Source organism: Globicephala melas, chromosome 19 (assembly GCF_963455315.2).
Source record: "Globicephala melas chromosome 19, mGloMel1.2, whole genome shotgun sequence".
In the NCBI taxonomy this organism is placed as follows: Eukaryota; Metazoa; Chordata; class Mammalia; order Artiodactyla; family Delphinidae; genus Globicephala; species Globicephala melas.
Window position 1 is genome coordinate 16443464 of NC_083332.1, and position 7165 is coordinate 16450628.

Sequence of the window (7165 nt, forward strand, 5' to 3'; positions counted from 1 at the left end):
ATCTACTGAGATGATCATATGGTTTTTATTCTTCAGTTTGCTAATGTGTTTTATCACATTGATTGATATGTGGATATTGAACCATCCTTGCATCCCTGGGATAAATCCCAGTGATCATGGTGTACGATCCTTTAATATACTGTTGGATTCCATTTGCTAATATTTTGTGGAGGATTTTTGCATATGTGTTTGTCAATGATATTGGCCTGTTATTTTCTTTTTTTGTGATATCTTTGTCTAGTTTTGGTATCAGGGTGATGCTGGTGTCATAGAAGGAGTTTGGGAGTGTTCCACCCTCTGAAATTTTTTGGAATAGTTTGAGAAGGATAGGTGTTAACTGTCTTCTAAATTTTTGGTAGAATTCAACTGTGAAGCCATCTGGACCTGAACTTTTGTTAGTTGGGAGTTGTTTTATTACTGATTCAATCTCATTACTGGTAATTGGTTCTTTCATATTTTCTATTTCTTCCTGATCCAGTCTTGGGAGATTGTAGGTTTGTAGGAATTTGTCCATTTCTTCTAGGTTATCCATTTTACTGGCATATAATTTTAGTATCTAAATATATAAATATATATAAATGTAGTAATCTCTTATGATCCTTTATATTTCTGTGGTATCATTTGTAACTTCTCCTCTTTCACTTCAGATTTCATTTATTTGTGCCCTCTCTCATTTTTTCTTGATGATACTGGCTAAGGGTTTACCATTTTTGTTATCTTTTCAAAGAATCAGCTCTCAGTTACAATGATGTATTCTATTGTGGGTTTTTTAGTCCCTATTTCATTTATTTCTGCTCTGAGAGGTATGATTTCTTTCCTTCTTTAACTTTGTGTTTTGTCTGTTCTTTTTCTAATTCCACTAGGTGTAAGGTTAGGTGGTTTATTTGAGATTTTTCTTGTATCCTGATGTAAGTTTGTGTCATTATAAACTTCCCTCTTGGAACTCCTTTTGCTGTGTCTCATAGATTTTGTGTTGTGTTTTCATTTTCTTTGTGTCCAGGTATTTTTTTAGTTCCTTTTTGATTTCTTCAGTGACCCATAGGTGGTTAGCAGCATACTTTTTAGCCTCCATGTGTTTGTGGTTTTTGCAGGGGGTTTTTAGTTATGGTTGATCTCTAGTCTCATAGCATTGTGGTCAGAAAAGATGCTTGATATGATTTCAGTTTTCTTAAATGTACCAATGCTTGTTTTGTGGCCTAGAATGTGATCTACCCTGGAGAATGTTCCATGGGCACTTGAAAAGAATTTATATTCTGTTGATTTTTGATGGAATGTTCTCCATATAGTTATTACATTCACCTGATCTAACATGTCATTTAAGGCCAGTGTTTCCTTACTGATTTTCTATCTGGGTGGTCTGTCCATTGATATAAGTGGGGTGTTAAAGTCCCCTACTAGTATTGTGTTACTGTTGATTTCTCCCCTTATGTCTGTTAATATTTGCTTTATGTATTTGGATGCTCCTATGTTGTGTGAATATATATTTACAATTGTTATGGCTTCTTCTTGGATTGATCCCTTGATCATTATGGAATATCCTCTTTGTCTTTGTACAGTCTTTGTTTTAAAGTCTATTTTCTGATATAAGTATTGATATAATACTATCTGATATAAGTATTGCTACTCTGGCTTTCTTTTAATTTCCATTTGCATGGAATACCTTTTTCTATGCCCCTTCAGTCTGTGTGTGTCTTAGGTCTGAAGTGAGTCTCTTTTGGCAGCTTATATACGGGTCATGCAGCCACTCTATGTCTTTTGATGGGGACATTTAGTCCATTTACATTTAAAGTAATTATTGATAGGTATGTACTTATAACCATTTTATTAATTGTTTTTTGGGTTCTTTTTGCAGTTATTTTTGTTCCTTTCTTCTTCGTTCTCTTCCCTTGTGCTTTAATGACCATCTTTAGTGTTATGTTTGAATTCCTTTCTTTTTTTCTGTATGTATTATCGGTTATAGATTTTTGGCTTGTGGTTACTGTGATGTTTACATATAACAATTTATATCCATATCTTTATCTATAACTAGATAGCAATATAGATATGTAATTATTTTAAGTTGCTGATGTCTTAAGTTCAAATGTACTTTAACAAACCTGCATTTTTACTCTCCCCACCACTTTTAATTAATTAATTTATTTATTTTTGGCTGTGTTGGGTCTTCATTTCTGTGTGAGGGCTTTCTCTAGTTGTGGCAAGCGGGGGCCACTCTTCATCGCGGTGTGCAGGCCTCTCACTATCGCGGCCTCTCTTGTTGTGGAGCACAGGCTCCAGACGTGCAGGCTCAGTAGATGTGGCTCATGGGCCTAGTTGCTCCGCGGCATGTGGGATCTTCCCAGACCAGGGCTCGAACCCATGTCCCCTGCATTAGCAGGCAGATTCTCATCCATTGCGCCACCAGGGAAGCCCTCCCCACCACTTTTAATGTTTTGACATCATATTTTACATCTTTTTGTGGGTTTTTTTGTATCCCTTAACTACTTATTGTGGATATAGATTATTTTACTACTTTTGTCTTTAACCTTCCTACTAGCTTTATAAGTGGTTGATTTACTACCTTTACTACCTTTTCTATATATTTTCTATATATATATATATATATATAGAAAAAATATATATATATATTTTTATATATTTGCCTTTACAATGAGATTTTTCCTTTTATAATTTTCATGTTTCTAGTTGTGGCCATTTCTTTAGAGAAGTCCCTTTAACATTTCTTGTAAAGCTAGTTTGGTGATGCTGAACACTTTCAGCATTTGCTTCTCTGTAAAACTTTTGATCTTTCCATCAAATATGAATGAAGTCCTTGCTGGGCAGAGTATTCTTGGTTGTAGGTTTTCCCCTTTCATCATTTTAACTATATCATGCCATTCTCTTCTTGTCTGCAGAATTTCTGCTGAAAAGTCAGATGTTAACATTATGGGAGTTCCCTGTATGTAACTTGTTGCTTTTCCCTTACTGCTTTTAATATTCTCTCTTTATCTTTAATTTTTGCCATTTTAGTTACAGTGTGTCTTGGTTTGGTCCTCTTTGGGTTGATCCTTTTTGCGACTCTCTGTGCTACCTGGACCTGGATGTCTGTTTCCTTTTCCAGGTTAGGGAAGTTTTCGACTATGATATCTTCACATATGTTCTATGCCCCTTTCTCTCTCTCTTCTCCTTCTGGGACCCCTATAATGAGAACGTTAGTATGCTTGATGTTGTTCAAGAGGTCTCTTAAATTGTCCTCATTTCTTCTTATTCTCTTTTCTTTTCCTGTTCAGCTTCAGTGATTTCCACTACTCTGTCTTCCAGCTCACTGATCCATTCCTCTGTATCATTTAATCTAATGTTTCTTCCTTCTAGTGTATTTTTCATATCAGTTATTGTATTCTTCATCTCTGCTTGGTTCTTATTTATATTTTCTAACTCATTAAAACCTTCTAACTTCTCACTCTGTTCATCCAATCTTTTCCCAAGTTCTTTAAACATATTTACCATCATTACCTTGAATTCTCTATGGGGTAGATTGCATATCTCCACTTCTTCTTCTAGGGTTTTATCTTGTTCCTTCTATCATTTTGCTTTTTGTTTTCTACATAACTTAAAGAAAACAAAGATGTAGCTCTTTTATTCCTAACTTCCTGCATTACTGTATTCTTTTGTGTTTGATCTATTTTTTGTAGTGAAACATCTAAATTCTTTTCTCATTTTCTGTTGTATATATTTTATAGCTGTTTCTTTGTGGTTACCATGGGATTACATTTAACATACTAAAGTCATTACATTCTAATTTGAATTTATCCAGCTTAACCAATAACATACAAAAACTCTGCTGTTTTACAACTCCGTCCCCAACCCTGGTGTTTGATATCATAAAATTATATCTTTTACATTGTGTGACTAAAAATATAAACTAATAATTCTTTAAAGTGCATTAGTATCTTAAGATATGTAGGATACAAAATGCAGAGTTACAAACCAAAGTTACAATCGTACTAGTTTTAGACTAATAATTTTAAAAAGTAATGGAGAAATCAAAAAGTGGAGTTAGAAACTGGTGTTACAATAATACTAGATTTTATAATTTCCCATGTATTTACCTTTATTGAGATCTTTACTCCTTCATGTGTCTTCAAGTTACTGTGTAGTTTCCCTTTATTTCAGGACTGCAGGACTCCCTTGAGCATTTCACACAGGACAACTCTAGTGGTAACAAACTGCCACAGCTTTTATTTATGTAGGAATGTCTTAATTTCTTGGCTCCAAGTTTTGCCAAATAGAGGATTCTTGGTTGATGGTGTGGGTGTTTGTTTTGTTGTTGGTGGTGGTTTGTTTTAGCATTTTAATGTATTGGCCCACTGCCTCCTGGCCCTCAAAGTTTCTAATGAGAAATAGACTGATGATATTAATGTTGATCCCTTGCATGTGATAAGTTGCTACTCTCTTGCTACTTTCAAAACTCTCTCTTTTGTCTTTGTCTTTCAAAATTTGATTATATTGTGTCTTGTAGTGGGTCTCCTTGCAGTCATCTTACTTGGAGTTTGTTGAACTTCTGAGATATTTATAATTATGCCTTTCATCAAATTAGGAAAGATTTCAGCCACGTTTCTTCAAATATTCTCGCTTCCCCTTTCTCTCTCTCCTTTTCTGGGAGTCCCGTAATGTGTGTTAGTCTTCTACATGGTATCTAGCAGTTCTCTTTGGCTCTGTTTTTTCTTTCTTTCTCTTTTTTGTTTTATTTTGTTTGTTGTTGAACACTGGACATTTAAATCTAATAATGTGGTAATTCTGGAAATCAGACTCTCCCCTTTTTCCAGGGCTTGCTATTTTTGCTTATTTTATTTTCATTTTGTAGGCTAACTCTGTGGGAAGGATCTCCTGAGGTTTAAACTTTCAGTCTTCTCAGGTGTTTTCTGGGCCTGCACCTTTCCCTCATCACTTTCTAATTTTTCTCATATTTGCAAGTTGCTTTTCACTGTCCTAGTCCTTGATTTCTAGCTCCCAAAGTGGGAAAATGAGAAAACTGAAGGGAGGAAAAAAAGGGTTCTAGCCCTTTAAATCCTCCCAGAAGTCACATCAGCCAGAGTGGGAGGGGCTCAACAATGAGGGGAGGTGCAAGAACAATGCACCTCACAGCCCTCAGTTGTCTGCTCCTCTCTAATCAAGAACAGAAATCAAAGAACAGATCTCTGTTGTTTCGAGGACAGGGTTCTTTTTGCCCTGGTTGGCACAAGCTATACATAGCTTGCTCCAGGAACACATGCACAGTGGTCTGTCACAGGGCTAGAGGTGGAGGACTGGTAGCTGCTACTGTGCTAAGGGCTGAAATTGACTAACATTAACCACAATTTACTGCCCAAGTCTTCTTACGGAATTTGACTGCAGTAGACTACAGAGTTCCAAAATACTTACACTAGATAGATTCTGCTGAAATTGTTGTCTATGTGAGGAGAGAAAATCCTGGTGCTTCCTACTCTATCTACACCTACATAAGCTCTTTTTAAAAACGGCATCATTAATTCATATTTTCTACTTGAAAAATTATTTTCCTTTACTCCCTGACTCAACATTTGTTCCACCACCTTCTTGGCACCCTCACCTTCTCTCCTTTTCCCCATTTTGTCTACCATGTTTTACATACTATTTAATTTAGTATTTTTTTTCATTTTTCCTGCCTGTCGTTCTCAAATGGAATGTACGTATCATGAGTGCAGGTTTCTTTGTGTCTCTTCTTTCCTTTGTCTCCCATACACTGATGATAGTGCCCAAAAATCCATTATTTGCTCACTGAACATAGGTTAGAGCAGTGAATAAACATGACAACAACCCCCCTTCCTGTTCATTTTCACCGTTCTGGAAAATCCTTCCAAATGTCCTCTTTACCACTTTCTTCTAGTGGGTTTTGCCTCAGTGTGTTAAGAATAAAAAAGGCACACGTTTAAAAGAGAAATCCTCAAGTGTGGTAAAACTTGTAGGATAGCACAGGCTATTACTTCTCATACTATTACTCCTCAGACTTCAGTTTCTTATGCTCAAAGTTCCTTAAGATACTAACTTTTTCCACTTCTCACAGTGTGCTTTCCCAGGGGTATTTCTGCCACTATCTTTGAATGAATTCTTAATTATTATTAATGGCTTTCAGGAATTTAAATAATTTACAAGTGTGTTTCAGTGATACTCTCTGCATGCAGTTACTACTGTTTGTGAAATTACAGGTGAAGCGATAATCACTTCTTAGTAAGGAATTGAGACCCTGAAGTCACAAATATTTGTCTCAGGTTTCAGAGGCCCCTTTGGCACACTTGCAGGGGTTGTGACAGCTTCTTTCCTGGCAGGAAATGACATTGTGTAAGTGGCTTTCCTTTCCAGATTCCTAAAAGAAATTGAATGTGTTTTAGGATGTGGATTAGGAAACAGTATCTGGATAAAATAATGTTGCTTGCTGGGTTGGACACATCACTGATTATACCAACAGGACAGACGTTTTCTGAGGCAACCAGAGGCAGAGTGCCACCCATGTTCACCAGCTTCAGAGCCTCTGAAAGTCCTCCCCTCCCCTCCATCTTTGCATCCCTGCTGGAGACTTTTCTCACTTATCCCTAACAAAACATACTGAAATTTACAAAACTGCCAAATAAAAATTGTCACTAGCCATCTGCCTCTACAAGGATTAGATTACTAGCCACTGCAGTTGCTGACTTTCAACACACCTTGAGAGGAGTTCAGAGCAGAGATCAGGAATAAGGCACTCTGTGCTCTAGGAAAAACTGGCAGAACAGGCCTTTAGATAGTTAGATATTTTCAGGAGAAGGTTTTATCAGCCCAATTTCTTACATCTTCTTATATCTAGAAAAGCACTAAAATCATTAATGGAGACATCTGCTCCTCAGGACTAGTGGCAACATTCTGCAAAAATGTATGCTTGGTTGCATGTATCTCTCTTCACCAAAACCACATATATACTGACACACACACACACACACACGCACGCACACACGCACGCACGCACACACCTCTTTGGAGCAGTTCCTCAGAGCTATCTGAGCCGCTGTGTCCCAGGCTAAAGTCCTCATTTTGCCCCGAATAAAACTTAACTCACAACTCACTGTTGTGCATTTTTTTTGGTCCACAGGACCAACTCTAAGGCTTCAATCTCCATGTATTCGAAGAGTAGCTAGAT